The sequence below is a fragment of the Lepisma saccharinum genome, chromosome 25 (genome assembly GCF_977018435.1).
Source record: "Lepisma saccharinum chromosome 25, izLepSacc3.1, whole genome shotgun sequence".
Taxonomy (NCBI): Eukaryota; Metazoa; Arthropoda; class Insecta; order Zygentoma; family Lepismatidae; genus Lepisma; species Lepisma saccharinum.
This window is the reverse complement of record NC_139253.1, coordinates 56859875-56876730: the sequence shown is the minus strand read 5'-3', so window position 1 is coordinate 56876730 and position 16856 is coordinate 56859875. Positions and strand designations below refer to the sequence as shown.

At 28.2% G+C, this 16856-nt stretch overlaps 5 pseudogenes; 3 read left to right on the top strand and 2 right to left on the bottom strand.

Moving 5' to 3' along the window:
• Positions 1-1069: 1069 nt before the first annotated feature.
• LOC145978796 (NADH-ubiquinone oxidoreductase chain 5 pseudogene) lies at positions 1070-1762 on the top strand (annotated as a pseudogene).
• Positions 1763-2910: 1148 nt separating this feature from the next.
• LOC145978581 (cytochrome c oxidase subunit 3 pseudogene) lies at positions 2911-3687 on the bottom strand (annotated as a pseudogene).
• A 1002-nt stretch (positions 3688-4689) lies between these two features.
• Positions 4690-5358, bottom strand: LOC145978795 (cytochrome c oxidase subunit 2 pseudogene; annotated as a pseudogene).
• Positions 5359-14330: 8972 nt separating this feature from the next.
• LOC145978794 (NADH-ubiquinone oxidoreductase chain 4 pseudogene) lies at positions 14331-15518 on the top strand (annotated as a pseudogene).
• Positions 15519-15808: 290 nt separating this feature from the next.
• LOC145978793 (NADH-ubiquinone oxidoreductase chain 5 pseudogene) lies at positions 15809-16856 on the top strand (annotated as a pseudogene).

Below are 16856 nucleotides of genomic sequence, written 5' to 3'. Positions count from 1 at the left end.
AGTACATTACTCTTAATGATTTAGTACTCATATTGTGGAAATGTAAAACATTATATTCTATTGCTAATAACAAATGTAAGGGAAAATAAACAAACATATTTTTATTCAGGTATACATATATTTATTGAATCACTAGTAATTAATATATTTTGCATAAGGTATGATAATCTCTTTGAGGTCCTACAGACTTTCACTGGAATAAAAGTTACTGAAATTATTAAAGCATCCTTAACACACTCAACAAACATTTCCATAGTAGGTTCACATATGTACAGTCTCAAACAGAAAAATGTGTGCATTTTATTTCCTTTAATCAAACTGTTCAAATATTTTACAGGACTGTTTAGCTGAAAATCATATCTTTTTTATCCACCCTGCTTGGAATATTTAGTGAAACATTAAATACATTTGTTTCTAACATCCTCAAGCCATGTATTGTGTTGTTAGGTGTTATGTAATTTAAGCAAAATTTATCTCTAAAGCATATATTTTTTTAATGCAGAGAAGGGAAAATACAATTTCTTATGCATGGGCCACATAACTGATGACAATGTCATTCCATAAGAAATGCAATAAATATACTTACTTGGTTCTACATCTGGGTACGCATCATGCACTAACTTATTTCTATTAGAATTCATAAACATTTTCTCTGAAAAATTGTCTCCACAAACTCTGTAACTTTTGTATGTTTTGTGCCTCAAGTCCTTTCGCCATATTTTAACCAACCATATCTCAGCTCTACGAGAAAAATAAGAGATGAAAAATTATTTTAGAAACATATAACTATGCAAGACAAAGCATTCTGCATTTTATGTCACTCAAGAAAGATAAATTCCATGATGCAAGAGTTGTTTGTGAGCTAAGGTCAAAGCGTGTCATCACCAAGAAAAGTTACTGAAAATGAATATGTAGATCACTATCTGTATCTGTTGAATAATAGTGTCAAATGTATAAGGGTCCATTCTATGATAGCTCCTTCAACTATTGCGGAAAATCTTATGAGCTTTTCACCATTCAATTCATTCATTTTTACTCAATTTTATTAATTCGTTTTGGAGATATATTGATGTATACTGCTTTTGGTAGGGTACTTTTATTATTATCTGGGCTAACTATATTTATAGCTGGGGTTGGTGCTAATTTTGAATATGATTTAAGGAAAATTATTGCTTTATCTACATTAAGACAACTTGGGCTAATAATATTAACATTATCCATGGGATTAAAGGAGTTATCATTTTTTCACTTGTTGACACACGCTATATTTAAGTCTTTATTGTTTTTATGTGCTGGTGTAGTAATTCATATTATAGGAGATGTTCAGGATATCCGTTGTATGGGGGGGTTAATTAATAAAATACCAATAACTATTTCTTGTATAATGGTTTCTAGTCTTGCCCTATGTGGAATACCATTTTTGGCTGGATTTTATTCTAAGGATTTAATTTTGGAAATATTAAGTATATCTTCTTTTAATTTAGTAATATTTGTTTTATTATGAATTTCTACGGGCATAACCATAGCTTATAGTTTTCGATTAAATTATTATTTAGCTGGTAAATCTTATAGAGGTACATCATTTCAATTCTTTTCTGATGATGGGGGGTGAGGTATGTTTAAAGGCATATTAGGCTTATTGTTGTTATCTGTTGTAGGTGGCTCTGGGCTAATGTGATTAGTTTTTCCTTCTGTTTTTGTTGTTATTATTCCTCTTAAATTGAAAATAGGGGCAGTTATTTGTATTTTATTGGGGGGATGAATTGGGTATAATATTACATCTTTTTTGTTCGAAGTTTATCCATTTTTTAATAATAAAATAATATACTATTTATTAGGAGGAATATGATTTTTACCTTATTTATCCTCTGGTGGATTAATTGGTAGTTCATTTATTACTGGGGGGCTATATATTAAGGCTATTGATTATGGATGAAGTGAACTTATGGGGGGTCAGGGAATGTATAAATATATAAGGAGTGGTTCTTTAAACATTCAATTAATACATTCTAACTATTTTAATATTTATTTTATATTTTCATTTTTAATAGTAATTTTATTAATAATTTATGTGTGTTTATATAGCTTATAATAAAGCATAATATTGAAGTTATTAGGGAGAATAAAATAATTCTGTAAACATTTCTTGAACTTATTTAAAGTTCAGCTTTATCATGAAAAGATAATGTAACTTTATATTAAAGAAATAGTGTGAAGAGTATTAATGGAATTTCACCACTAAAGATGGAAGTTAGCAGCTCCCACTTAGTAACATACCCCTTAACTGAGGAGATAATCCTAATTTTATTATTAACATTAATATGCCGCCTTTCTTTGGCTTCAGTCAAGTAAGCAAGGGTAATATACACCAATTTATTCAGGTCGAAGCTGATTGCTTTTGCTTCTTGCTTAATAAAGTAAATTGAATAATTCAATACCTTTTGAATGCAACTCAAATGTTATTATTAACTATTACTCCAGCATGCTCATTCTAGTGATCCTTGGGTTCATTCATGATACAAACCTAAAAGTAAAATTAATAGGAATAGGAGTCTAACACATAGTCAATATATTAATTTTGAATTAGTAATAATAACTGTTATTGGTAATAGTAATACAATTTCTACATCAAAAATTAGAAAAATTACTGCAATTAAAATTTTTTTTATAGAGAATGGAATTCGTGCTGAGGATTTTGGGTCAAATCCACATTCAAATGGTGATCTTTTTTCTCGGTCTGTAATTATTTTTTTTGATAGTAGTGTGGATAATATTATTACAATTGATGTAATTATTATAATTAATAATGAAGTACTTATGATTATATTAATTATTTACTTTATTTTATTATAATCTTTTTAATTGGAAGTTAAGTGTACTTTAAATATACTAATTAAATTATCTACCTCATCAATAAATTGAAATATAAAGGAATAATCATACTACATCTACGAAATGTCAATATCATGCTGCTGCCTCAAACCCGAAGTGATGTGTTGGTGAAAAATGGCATGAGATGTGTCGAGCTAAGCATACTCCTAGGAATGTTGACCCAATAATAACATGTAGTCCGTGAAATCCTGTTGCTATAAAGAATGTGGATCCATATACTGCATCAGCAATAGTAAACGGGGATTCATAGTATTCGTATGCTTGAAGAATAGTAAAATATACTCCTAATATTAGTGTTAATATAAGTGCTTGCGTTGTATGTGAATGGTTTTTTTCTAATAGTCTATGATGGGCTCATGTTACTGTTACTCCTGAGGCTAGCAGAATTGCTGTATTTAATAAAGGTACTTGCATTGGGTTAAATGGAGTAATCCCCCTTGGTGGTCATAGTATTCCTAGTTCAATTGTTGGAGACAAACTTCTATGGAAAAATGCTCAAAAGAATGATACGAAAAATAGTACTTCTGAAATAATAAATAAAATTATGCCTCACCGTATTCCTATTATAACTTGATTTGTATGTAATCCTTGGTATGTTCCTTCTCGTGAAATATCTCGTCATCATTGAATTATTGTAAGGAGTATTGTTGTTATCCCTATTAATAATAGTACTATATTTTGTTGGTGAAATCAACTAATTATCCCTGTTGTTAATATTATTGCTCTAAGGGCTCCTGTTGCTGGTCATGGGCTTTGATCTACTAAGTGATATGGGTGATTTTGATTTGCTGACATTAGTTATTTTGAATAACTAATAACTAGAATAAATAGCAATTAATAAGGCAAATACGTAAGACTGAATAAATGCTACGGCTGTTTCTATAATAATTAATATAATTTGTGCTAAAATTAGTATTGAAATCCCAATAATTTCTAATATTGTTCCTGCATTTCCAATTATTGATATTATTAAATGGCCAACTATTATGTTGGCTGCTAATCGTACTGATAGAGTTATTGGGCGAATTAGGTTTCTAATTATTTCAATACCTACCATAATTGGTATTAATAGTGCTGGCACACCTTCCGGTACTAGGTGTGCTAATATATGTTTTGTATTATTAATTCACCCGAATAGTATAAATGATAATCATATTGGTAGAGCTAGGGTTAGGGTAAATACTAAGTGGCTTGATCTAGTAAATACATAGGGTAATAATCCTATTGAATTATTAAATAAGATTATTGAAAATATACTAATAAATATTAGAGTTCTTCCTTGGTGACTAATTATTCCTAAAAATGTTTTAAATTCTTCATGTAATTTTACTATTATTATATTATATAATATTGAGGTTCGTGATTGTATTAACCAAAATGGGGCTGGAATTATTAATAATCCCAAGAATGTTCTTATTCAATTTAGTGATATATTTATAACTGATGATGTTGGGTCGAATGATGAAAATAATCTTGTTATCATTTTCAGTATTTAATTTTTGGATTATTTTCTATTTTAAAATTATTATTATTTAATAATTTATTATAGTTATAATAATTGACAATTAAAAATAAAAAATAAATTAATATAAATATTGTGAATAGAATAATTCAGTTTAATGGATATATTTGTGGAATAAAAAAGTATCTACAAGGATAATTTAGGTTTGACATTCCTATGTTATTATATTAACTAACTCTTTTCATTAGAAGTAGTTGTTATATTACTATTTTGTGGTTTAAGAGACCATTACTTACTTTTCAGTCATCTAATGATTCTTGTATAATTTTTATTAATCAATTAATAAAAGATTTGTGAGTTGTAGTTTCAACAATAATCGGTATACATCTATGATTAGATCCACAAATTTCTGAACACTGTCCAAAAAATAGACCAATTCGACTAATGTTTACCCCTGCCTGGTTAAGTCGTCCTGGAGTGGCATCTATCTTAATTCCTATGGATGGCATGGCCCATGAATGCAATACATCTGCAGATGTAGTTAATACTCGAATATCTATATTAATTGGTAGTACTGTTCGATTATCTACATCTAATAATCGAAATGAGTTTAAAGATATTTCATTTGTTGGGGATATATATGAATCAAATTCTGCCTTTATAAAATCAGAGTATTCATAACTTCAGTATCATTGATGCCCAATAGTTTTAAGCGTTAATGAAGGTTGATTAATTTCATCTAATAAGTATAATAAACGTAAAGAGGGTAGGGCAATAAAAATTAGGGTAATTGCTGGTATAATTGTTCATATTGTTTCTAATGTTTGTCCTTCTAAAAGTATTCGATTTGTTAATTTGTTATTAAATAATGATGCTATTAAATATCCTACTAATACTGTAATTATAATTAAAATTAATATTGTGAGGTCATGGAAAAATATTATTTGTTCTATTAATGGGGAGGATCTATCTTGTAGTCCTATTTGATTTCAGGTTGCCACTTTTAAGTAAGGGGTATCCCTTATATTTGAAGCTTAAGTTCAATGCACTTCTCTGCCACCTTAAAGATTAGTTGTTAGTAAGTAGTATTGGAAGTTCTGAATATGTATGTTCAGAAGGAGGTGACATTTGATATCACTCAATTGATGATGCTTGTTGTAGATTAAATAATGTTGGTCGGGCGCTTGTCATACTTTCTCAGGTAATAAAAATTATAATAATTACTGCTGTAAATGATAAGATTGATCCTAATCTTGAAACAATATTTCATATTATATATGCATCTGGATAATCCGAATATCGTCGTGGAATTCCTCTTAATCCTAGAAAATGTTGTGGAAAGAATGTTAGGTTTACTCCAATAAATATTGAGATGAATTGAATTTTTAATCAATCTGGATTTATTATTACTCCTGTAAATAGCGGAAATCAATGTACTAGTCCTGCTATAATAGCAAATACTGCCCCTATAGACAGTACATAGTGAAAATGTGCTACAACATAGTATGTATCATGTAGTACAATATCTAATGATGAATTTGCTAATACTAATCCTGTTAATCCCCCTATTGTAAATAAGAAAATAAATCCCAGTGCTCATAATATTGATGGGGAGTAATTAATTTGTGTCCCATGTAATGTTGCAATTCATCTAAATACCTTAATTCCTGTTGGTACAGCAATGATTATTGTAGCCGCAGTAAAATATGCTCGTGTATCAACATCTATTCCTACAGTAAATATATGATGTGCCCATACAATAAATCCTAGGAATCCAATTGCTATTATTGCATAAATTATTCCAAGAACTCCAAATGTTTCTTTTTTACCTCTTTCTTGAGTTACAATATGTGAAATTATTCCAAATCCTGGTAGAATTAGGATATACACTTCTGGGTGTCCAAAAAATCAGAATAGATGTTGATATAAGATTGGATCTCCACCACCAGATGGATCAAAAAATGAGGTATTTAAGTTTCGATCCGTTAATAATATAGTAATTGCTCCTGCTAGAACTGGTAGTGATAATAATAGTAGAACTGCAGTAATTACTACTGATCATACAAATAATGGTACTCGTTCTATAGATATTCCTATGGTTCGTATATTAATTACTGTTGTAATAAAGTTTACTGCCCCTAGAATAGAGGATACTCCTGCTAAATGTAATGAAAAAATTGATAAATCAACAGAGGCTCCAGCATGTGCAATTCCTGCAGATAGGGGATGATATACTGTTCAACCAGTTCCTGCACCACTTTCTACAATTCTTCCTGATAATAGTAGAGTTAATGACGGGGGTAGTAATCAAAATCTTATATTATTTAATCGTGGGAAGGCTATGTCTGGGGCTCCAATTATTAAAGGTACTAATCAGTTTCCAAATCCCCCAATTATAATGGGTATTACTATGAAAAAAAATTATAATAAATGCGTGTGCAGTTACAATTACATTGTAGATTTGATCGTCTCCAATTAAACTTCCTGGTTGGCCTAATTCTATGCCAACTGATCATACTCCGAAAATTAAATATATTGTACCAATATCTTTATGGTTAGTAGAAAATAATCATCGTTGCAAGAATGAGATGACTGAAGCTATATAGGTGATAAACTGTAAATTTATTTATGAGTTTTAAACTCTCTCATTAAATCTTGGCTTTATAGTTAAGAATAATAATTTTGAACTGCAATTTCAGGGTGATACGTTATATGTATTAAGGCCTAAAAGAATACCCTTTATTTATGACTTTGAAGGTCATTAGTTTGAAATTAACTTAAGACCTTATAAAGATCGTATAAAGATATATAAATTGGTTGAATTATAGGTAGCCCACACACTGCGAGAAAAATTGTAACTACCGATAATACTTGTTCTTTTAAATTTAATGGTTTGTTGTTAATAATGTTTCATATATTAGTTTTATAATTTATTAAAATTGATGTAAGTGAGGTTCGTAAGTAATAGTATAGGGTTAATAGTGATATACTAATTAGAATTATAATTATAATTAATTGTTTAAGGTTGGTTGTTTGAATAATAACTAGTCATTTTGGTAAAAACCCTAGTAGGGGTGGTAGCCCACCAAGAGATATTATTGATATAAATAAAGATATTTTTTTGATGGGAGGAAGTTTCAATATAAACAGTTGATGGATGTAGTATGTTTTGTTTATTGAAAATAGCATAATGGTAGAGGTGGTTATAAGGACATATAGTAGTAAGTATGTTAATCAGGTGTTATCTTCTGATGTTATTCTTAGGATAATTCATGATATGTGGTTAATTGATGAAAAGGCTATAATTTTTCGTAATGAGGTTTGATTTAATCCTCCAATTGCCCCAATAATTGCTGATGTTCTAATTGTTAAAATTAAAATTATATTTAAATTGTCAATTACATATCTAAGTAATGTTGATGGGGCAATTTTTTGAATAGTTGTTATTACTAGACAGTTACTTCATGTTATTCCTTCTATAACTTCTGGTATTCAAATGTGAAATGGAGCGGCTCCTATTTTTATTAATAAAGCTATAATTAGAAGTTGGGTTTGTATATTGAAATTTGCAGCATTAATTATAATTAATGCTACGGCCAAAATTATTGATGATGCTAATGCTTGGATTAGGAAGTATTTAAGTGATGCTTCTGTATTTCGTTGATTATTTGGTGTGGAAATTAATGGAATAAAAGATATTAAATTAATTTCTAAGCCTATTCAGGCTCCGTATCATGAGGTGGAAGAAATAGAAAGGAGGGTTCCTATTGTGAGGGTCAATAGGAATATTATTTTTTGGGGGGTTGTGAGTATTAAAAAGGGAAGGATTAATTATAGACCTTCATATGTGGGGTATGAGCCCTCTAGCTTAATTAGCTTACATTTTTATTATATTTTGGTGTATGATGCACTATGGGGTTTGATACCATTGGAGAAAGTTTAATTCTTTCAGTTATATAAATTCATTTTTAATAAAAATGAATTTAATAAGAACATGTTAAGTTTCATGTATACTTTACCCTATCATGGTAATCCTTTTTCAGACATCTTATTTATAAGTAAATTATAATAGCGGGCTAATAATATTATTTATTAGACTTTTATTGTTATGATCAATAAGAACCTATTTATTAAATAATATAAAATACTTCAGAATTGATTTTAATTTTATCCAATTTTTTTAAGTTTTTGTAGTCTAACTTAAAGTAATTGACTTAATTAACATGTCATTTTAACACTTATTGAATCTAGAGAAAAAAGAAGTTAATATATCTATATAGAACACAATTTTGAGGGAAAAAAAATTGTGTTCTATATAGTACGGGAAAGTGAGTAAAAATAAAAAGGGAGGAAGTTTTCGTGAGATAATTTCTAATTATAATTTAATTTAATATAATACATAGTATGTAATAATAAAGAACCTCTCTTTATATTTTAAAATTAAAGTTTTATTCTAGCTTAAATCTCCTTAGTTAAATTTTATGTATTTATTAAAGAGAGGAAAAACTTCCGTCAATTTTTTATGGGTTGAAACGGCTTATTTTGATTTAGTTCGCAGTGTGTGGGTTTGTTTAATTTTAATGTAAATTAGATTACAGGATTTTGAGTTTTAATATTTATTTTGTCCGGCTAAATTCGTGCCAGCTGCCGCGGTTAGACGTGGGGACATAAGTGGAGGGTTGTTGGCTTAATTGTAGTAATAATTGATTTTTGGTTGTTTATATTTTATTTATTAGGTGAAATTTTTAATATAATTTGTTCTTTATTTTTATTAATTCTATAAAGGTGATATATTAAACTAGGATTAGATACCCTATTATTATCATTGTGAATTTGGTTTGAGTAGTATTAGTTATGATCTTGAAACTCAAAGAATTTGGCGGTGCTTTATTCTATTTAGAGGAACCTGTCCCGTAATCGATATTCCGCGTTTTATTTGACCTATTATTGTAAAATATCGGTTTGTATACCGCCGTAGTTTGAATATTTAAATATATATGTTTTTTTTCTATTGGAATATATTTCAGGTCAAGGTGCAGCTTATTAGTGGGTGGAGATGGGTTACATTATGTTGATTTGGATAATGTATTGTAATTATATTTGAAATTGGATTTAATTGTAATTTTGTTTTAGAATAACATTTTGATTTATTAGCTCTAGGGCATGCACACATCGCCCGTCACTCTCATTTATATAGGTGAGATAAGTCGTAACATAGTAGGCGTACCGGAAGGTGTGCCTAGTTTGAATATTATAAAAATATTTCTGTTAGTTAGAATATTAATTTACATTGAGTAGTTAGTCGTGCAATTCGATATATTTTGATAGAAATTTTATTACTATTTGAATTTTGTTTATAAATTGTTTATATATAAAAAGGAATTTTATTGTGGTTGGTTATATGCTTAGTACATATAAATTAGTTTGTTATAGATTATTAGTACAGTGTTGGGATTTATTAAATATATGAAATATTAATTTTTATTATAGGAGATGTTAATAATCGTACCTTTTGTATCAGGGAGGATTAAATTTTAATTGAATATTCTGTTTTCTCGAAGGGTGAGGAGCTAGTAGAATTAATTTTAAGGTAAAAGTGTTATATTTTTCTGTTAAAATTGCTACTTGTAATAAAATGTTATTCGACTTACCTTATATCTAGTTATTAGGGAATTATATTTAATATAGCTTTACATTTTAATATTTTTTATATTAATATATATTATAATATTAATGCTTAGTTATGACTAGGGGGATGTGCTTCTGGTTAATATGTTGGTTATAACTTTATAATAAACTATTATATTTATTGGTTTGGAGATTGCTAATTTTTGTAATTTTGTTATAATTTATTTGAAATTTTATTAAAAATTTAGTTTGGTTTTACTTTCTTACTTAATTATATGTTTTAATTGGTTTTATTTTGAAATTATGATTCTATTAGTATATTTATTTAATTAATTAAAGGAATTAGGCAAAATTTATTCTCGCCTGTTTATCAAAAACATCTTTTCATGATTTTTATATGAAGTATAACCTGCCCAATGACACTTGTTTAATGGCCGCGGTATTTTGACCGTGCGAAGGTAGCATAATCATTAGTCTTTTAATTGAGGGCTAGAATGAATGGTTGGACGAGGAATAGACTGTCTTTAGTTAATTAATGTATAATTTTACTTTAAAGTGAAAAGGCTTTATTTTTTTAAGGGGACGATAAGACCCTATAGATCTTTATATTATTTTAATAATGTTTTGATTAGCAGTATAACTATATATATTATTTAATAATATTTCGTTGGGGTGATGGGAAGATAATAATTAGCTCTTTTTTATTTAATATTCAATAATTTTTGTTATTTGGGATCCATTTTTAGTGATTTAAAGAATAAGTTACCTTAGGGATAACAGCGTAATCTTTCTTGAGAGATCCTATCGACAGGAGGGGTTGCGACCTCGATGTTGGATTAAGATATCATTTGGGTGTAGCATTTCGAATTTGATGGTCTGTTCGACCTTTAATTTCTTACATGATCTGAGTTCAAACCGGCGTGAGCCAGGTTGGTTTCTATCTCTTAATATTAAAAGTATTTTAGTACGAAAGGACCAAATACTTATATTATATGTGTGATATTGATTAATAATAATTACTATTATGGTAGAGAAGTGCATTGAATTTAGAATTCAATAATGAAGATAAATTTCTTTTTATAGTAGATGATATTAGATTTATTTATTGGAGTTATTTCTTTTATTATTTTGGTTGTGTGTGTTTTAATTAGAGTTGCTTTTTTTACTTTATTTGAGCGTAGGGTATTAGGCTATATTCAAATTCGTAGGGGGCCTAATCGGGTTGGAATTTGTGGTATTTTTCAGCCTTTTGCTGATGCAGTTAAATTATTTACTAAGGAGCAAACATTACCTACTTTGAGAAATTATTACCCATATTATATATCTCCAGTTTTTAGTTTATTCTTATCTTTGGTTGTTTGGGTTGTTTTTCCATATCACACCTTATTATTTAATTTTTATTTGGGGGTGTTTTTCTTTTTAAGTTGTATGAGAATAGGAGTATATAGAGTAATATCTGCTGGGTGATCATCTAATTCTAACTATGCATTACTTGGTGGGCTTCGAGCAGTTGCTCAAACTATTTCTTATGAGGTTAGATTAGTATTAATTTTATTGTCTTTTATTTTTTTAATTGGTGGTTATAATCTACTTTTATTCAATGTTTTTCAGGATTATTTATGATTTATTTTTATTGCTATACCATTGGCGTTAGCCTGATTGAGTTCTTGTTTAGCTGAAACTAACCGAACTCCTTTTGATTTTGCTGAGGGGGAGTCTGAACTTGTTTCTGGGTTTAATATCGAGTATAGTGCTGGGGGGTTTGCTTTAATTTTTATATCTGAATATGCTAGTATTTTATTTATAAGTGTTTTATTTAGAATTTTATTATTGGGGGGATACCATTTTTCTTATCTTTTTTATTTGAGGGTTATTTTTTTAGGATTTATATTTGAGTTCGAGGTACACTACCACGATTTCGTTATGATAAGCTCATATATTTAGCTTGAAGGAGTTTTCTTCCGGTTTCTTTGAATTATTTATTTATTTTTGTTGGTTTTAGGGGCTTGATTGTATCAATTTATATTTAGTTGCATAATAATTAGAATGTGAAGACTTCTAGAATATTTACATTCTATTTTATGTTTTCAAGACATACACTTAAAATTTCAGTCAAGAAGTCATTTTTTTAAAATTTTATCTCATAGTAGTAGGGTTGCCGGGGATATGATGAAGTATATAAAATATATAATTGTTTATATTTGCCCAGTAGTAATATATGGAGTTTCTACGGGTCGGGCTCCAATTCAGGTTAATAAAATAAAGGTTGCAAATATTAGTCAAAATAGTACTTGATTTAAGGGGTAAAATTATAGTCCACGAAAATTTCTTTTATGATGTATTGGTATAATAAATAAAATTATAATAGATAATACTAGTGCTACTACTCCTCCAAGTTTATTTGGAATTGATCGTAGAATGGCATATGCAAATAGAAAGTATCATTCTGGTTGAATGTGTACAGGGGTTACTAGCGGATTTGCAGGAGTAAAGTTTTCAGGATCTCCTAGGGTTGTTGGAAATATTAATGAGAGTTGTATTAATATTAAAATTATAAGCATAAACCCTAATATGTCTTTTATGGAGAAGTATGGATGGAGTGGAATTTTATCCATGTTGCTATTGATAGATAGTGGATTATTAGATCCGGTTTGATGCAAAAAAAGTAAATGAACTATGGATATTGCTATTAAAATAAATGGTAATAAAAAATGGAAGGCGAAGAATCGAGTTAGTGTGGCACTATCTACTGCAAATCCACTCCAAATTCATTGAACTAATATAGTTCCTAAATATGGAATTGCCGAGAGTAAGTTAGTAATTACTGTAGCACCTCAAAATGATATTTGACCTCATGGTAGTACATATCCAACAAATGCTGTTGCTATTGTTGCTAATATAATTATGACCCCAATAGACCATGTGTGAAAATATAGGTAGGATCCATAATATAGCCCTCGTCCAACATGTATATATATACAAATAAAGAATATGGAGGCTCCGTTAGCATGAATAGTTCGTAATATTCATCCATAGTTTACATCTCGGCAGATGTGTATTACTCTAGAAAAGGCTAACTCTGTTCTTGAAATATAATGTATTGCTAAAAAAAGACCTGTTAAGATTTGGATTGAAAGACACATTCCTATAAGTGAACCAAAATTTCATCAGTATGAAATATTTAGTGGGGCTGGTAAGTCCACTAATGCATTATTTGCTAGTTTAAGTAGGGGGTGATAAATCCGTGCTGGCTTTGTCATTTGTAATTATTTAATTATTTTTAGAGGACCATGTGAAAGTCTAGTAATTTTTACAATTGCAATTAATGTAATAAATAAATATACTACTGTTATAGTAGTTATTATTATAATGGATTCATTATATAATTTTATTCCTGGCAGGATGGGGGTATTTCTTCAGGTTGTATAGGTATCCATATTTTGTAATATTGAGGGGGCTAATAATGGATCTATCATTATTAATATAAATAAACATAATTATATGAGGGTTACACACAAAACCAATATTTTTATTCTTATTTTGAATATTTCATTTGGTGTAAGTCTTGTTGTATAAATAAATAGAACTAATATCCCTCCTAAAAATACTAGGAATAATACATAGGAAAGTCATGTGGATTTTAGGAATGTTGATATTGTTAGACATGCAGTAACAGTTTGTATAATTAGTATAACCCCCATAGATAGTGGATGTTTTATATATAATATTATTAGTGCTAATAATAATATAATGGTAATTAGTATTAATTGTATTTTAATATCAAGGAGTAGTTTAATAAAAATATTGGCTTTGGGAGCTAATGATGATATAATTATATCTTCCTTGATGTTTTTAGAATTATTAATTCATTTATGATTTACAAGACCATTGTTTTTATTAAACTATAAAAACTGATGTTAAGCATACTATTTATATTAACTATTTTATTTATTAGATTTTTATGTTTTATTTCTCAACGTAGGCATGTATTAGTAACTCTATTAAGACTTGAATTTATTGTATTATCCTTATATTTATATATAACTTATTATTTTATTAATAATCAGGAAGAAGCTTATTTTTGTTTATTATTTATTTCATTTTGTGTATGTGAGGGGGCTCTTGGTCTATCTGTTATAGTATCAGTTACACGTACTCACGGTAATGATTATTTTAATTCTTTTGTATTGTTAAAATGTTAAAATATATTTTTTATTTTATATTTTTAATCCTTTTAAGATTTAATAGTTCTTTATGAATGGTGGTTCAAATTTCTATTGTTTTTGGTTGTTTCTTGTTTTTACTAATAGTGTGATTTGGTATCGGAGTGTGCGGGGCTGGTTATTTTATTGGATTAGATGTGATGTCTTATTCTCTAATTTTGCTTAGTATTTGAATTATTTTTTTAATAATAGTGGCTAGAGGTAGTATTATATCTATTTATTTTTATCCTTGTAGATTTATGTTTTTGTTAATTATTTTATTATTATTATTAATACTAACTTTTATAAGAATAATTTTTTTTTTATTTTATTTGTTTTTTGAGGGATCATTAGTACCTACTTTATTTTTAATTTTAGGGTGAGGATATCAACCAGAGCGAGTACAAGCGGGGGTATATTTACTTTTTTATACATTACTTGCTTCTTTACCTCTTTTGGTTGGTATTTTTATATTAAATTATAAGGTGGGTGGTCTATATATGTATATATTTAGATATATTAATATTGATATGAATTATTTTGTTTGATATATTAGAATGGTGTTTGCTTTTTTAGTAAAAATACCTATGTTTTTGGTTCATTTGTGATTACCTAGGGCTCATGTTGAGGCTCCAGTTAGTGGGTCTATAATTTTGGCTGGAATTTTATTAAAGCTTGGGGGATATGGGATTTTGCGAATTATTTCTTGTATTGAGAGATTAGCTATTAAATATAATATTTTTTGATTTGGCATTAGAATTGTTGGAATTTGAATAATTAGTCTTGTTTGTATACGTCAAATTGATTTAAGGGCCTTGGTTGCGTATTCATCTGTAGCACACATAGGTCTTGTTTTAATAGGGATTATAACTATAGGAGCATGAGGGATAAATGGTGGCCTTACTTTAATAGTAGCACACGGCCTTTGTTCTTCTGGGATATTTTGTCTAGTAAATATTACTTATGAACGATTAGGTAGTCGTAGTATACTAATTAATAGGGGAATAATTAATTATATCCCTAGATTATCTTTGTGATGATTTATATTAAGAATTACTAATATGGCGGCCCCTCCTTCTATTAACTTGCTGGGTGAAATTAGTTTATTAAATAGAATTATTGGGTGATCTTATTTTAGTTTTGTGGGTGTTGCATTACTTTCTTTTTTAAGTGCTGGTTATACTTTATATTTATATTCTTATACTCAGCATGGAATATATTATTCTGGTGTATTTTCTTGTTGAAGAAGTAATATTCGTGAATATTTATTATTATTTTGTCATTTATTTCCATTAAATTTTTTAATTATTTTTTGTTCTCCAATATTTCATTGAATTTAAAATATTTAAGTAGTTTAAATAGAATAGTAAGTTGTGGACTTAGTGGTAACTAAAAGTTCTTAAATCAATGGTTTTTAATTTTTTTATTACAAGCATAGTATCAATTATTTTATTGATTAGTAGAATAATTTTATTGTTATTAGGGATAATATTTTTAATTAAGGATGTTACAATTTTTATTGAGTGAAATATTGTTAATTTGAATAGTTCTAGCATTATTATAACAATACTATTCGATTGAATATCTTTAATTTTATATAGGTTTAGTTATATATATCTCTTCCATGGTTATTAATTATAGAGGTTCTTATATGGAGGGAGACTATAATATAAATCGATTTATTATTTTAGTCTTATTATTTGTTGGATCTATAATGTTTTTAATTATTTCTCCCAATATTATTAGAATTATTTTAGGGTGGGATGGTCTAGGATTAGTTTCTTACTGTCTAGTAATTTATTATCAGAATGTTCGTTCCTATTCCGCTGGGATATTAACTGCTCTGTCCAATCGAATTGGTGATGTATTTATTTTATTATCTATTGCTTGAATATTAAATTATGGTAGATGAAATTATATTTGTTATTTATGATTAGTTTCTGATTTTGATATAATATTAATTACTAGATTTATTATTATTGCTGGAATAACAAAGAGTGCACAAATTCCGTTTTCTGCATGGTTGCCGGCAGCTATAGCTGCACCAACCCCAGTTTCTGCATTAGTTCATTTTTCTACTTTGGTTACTGCTGGGGTTTATTTATTAATTCGTTTTGGAGATATATTGATGTATACTGCTTTTGGTAGGGTACTTTTATTATTATCTGGGCTAACTATATTTATAGCTGGGGTTGGTGCTAATTTTGAATATGATTTAAGGAAAATTATTGCTTTATCTACATTAAGACAACTTGGGCTAATAATATTAACATTATCCATGGGATTAAAGGAGTTATCATTTTTTCACTTGTTGACACACGCTATATTTAAGTCTTTATTGTTTTTATGTGCTGGTGTAGTAATTCATATTATAGGAGATGTTCAGGATATCCGTTGTATGGGGGGGGTTAATTAATAAAATACCAATAACTATTTCTTGTATAATGGTTTCTAGTCTTGCCCTATGTGGAATACCATTTTTGGCTGGATTTTATTCTAAGGATTTAATTTTGGAAATATTAAGTATATCTTCTTTTAATTTAGTAATATTTGTTTTATTATGAATTTCTACGGGCATAACCATAGCTTATAGTTTTCGATTAAATTATTATTTAGCTGGTAAATCTTATAGAGGTACATCATTTCAATTCTTTTCTGATGATGGGGGGTGA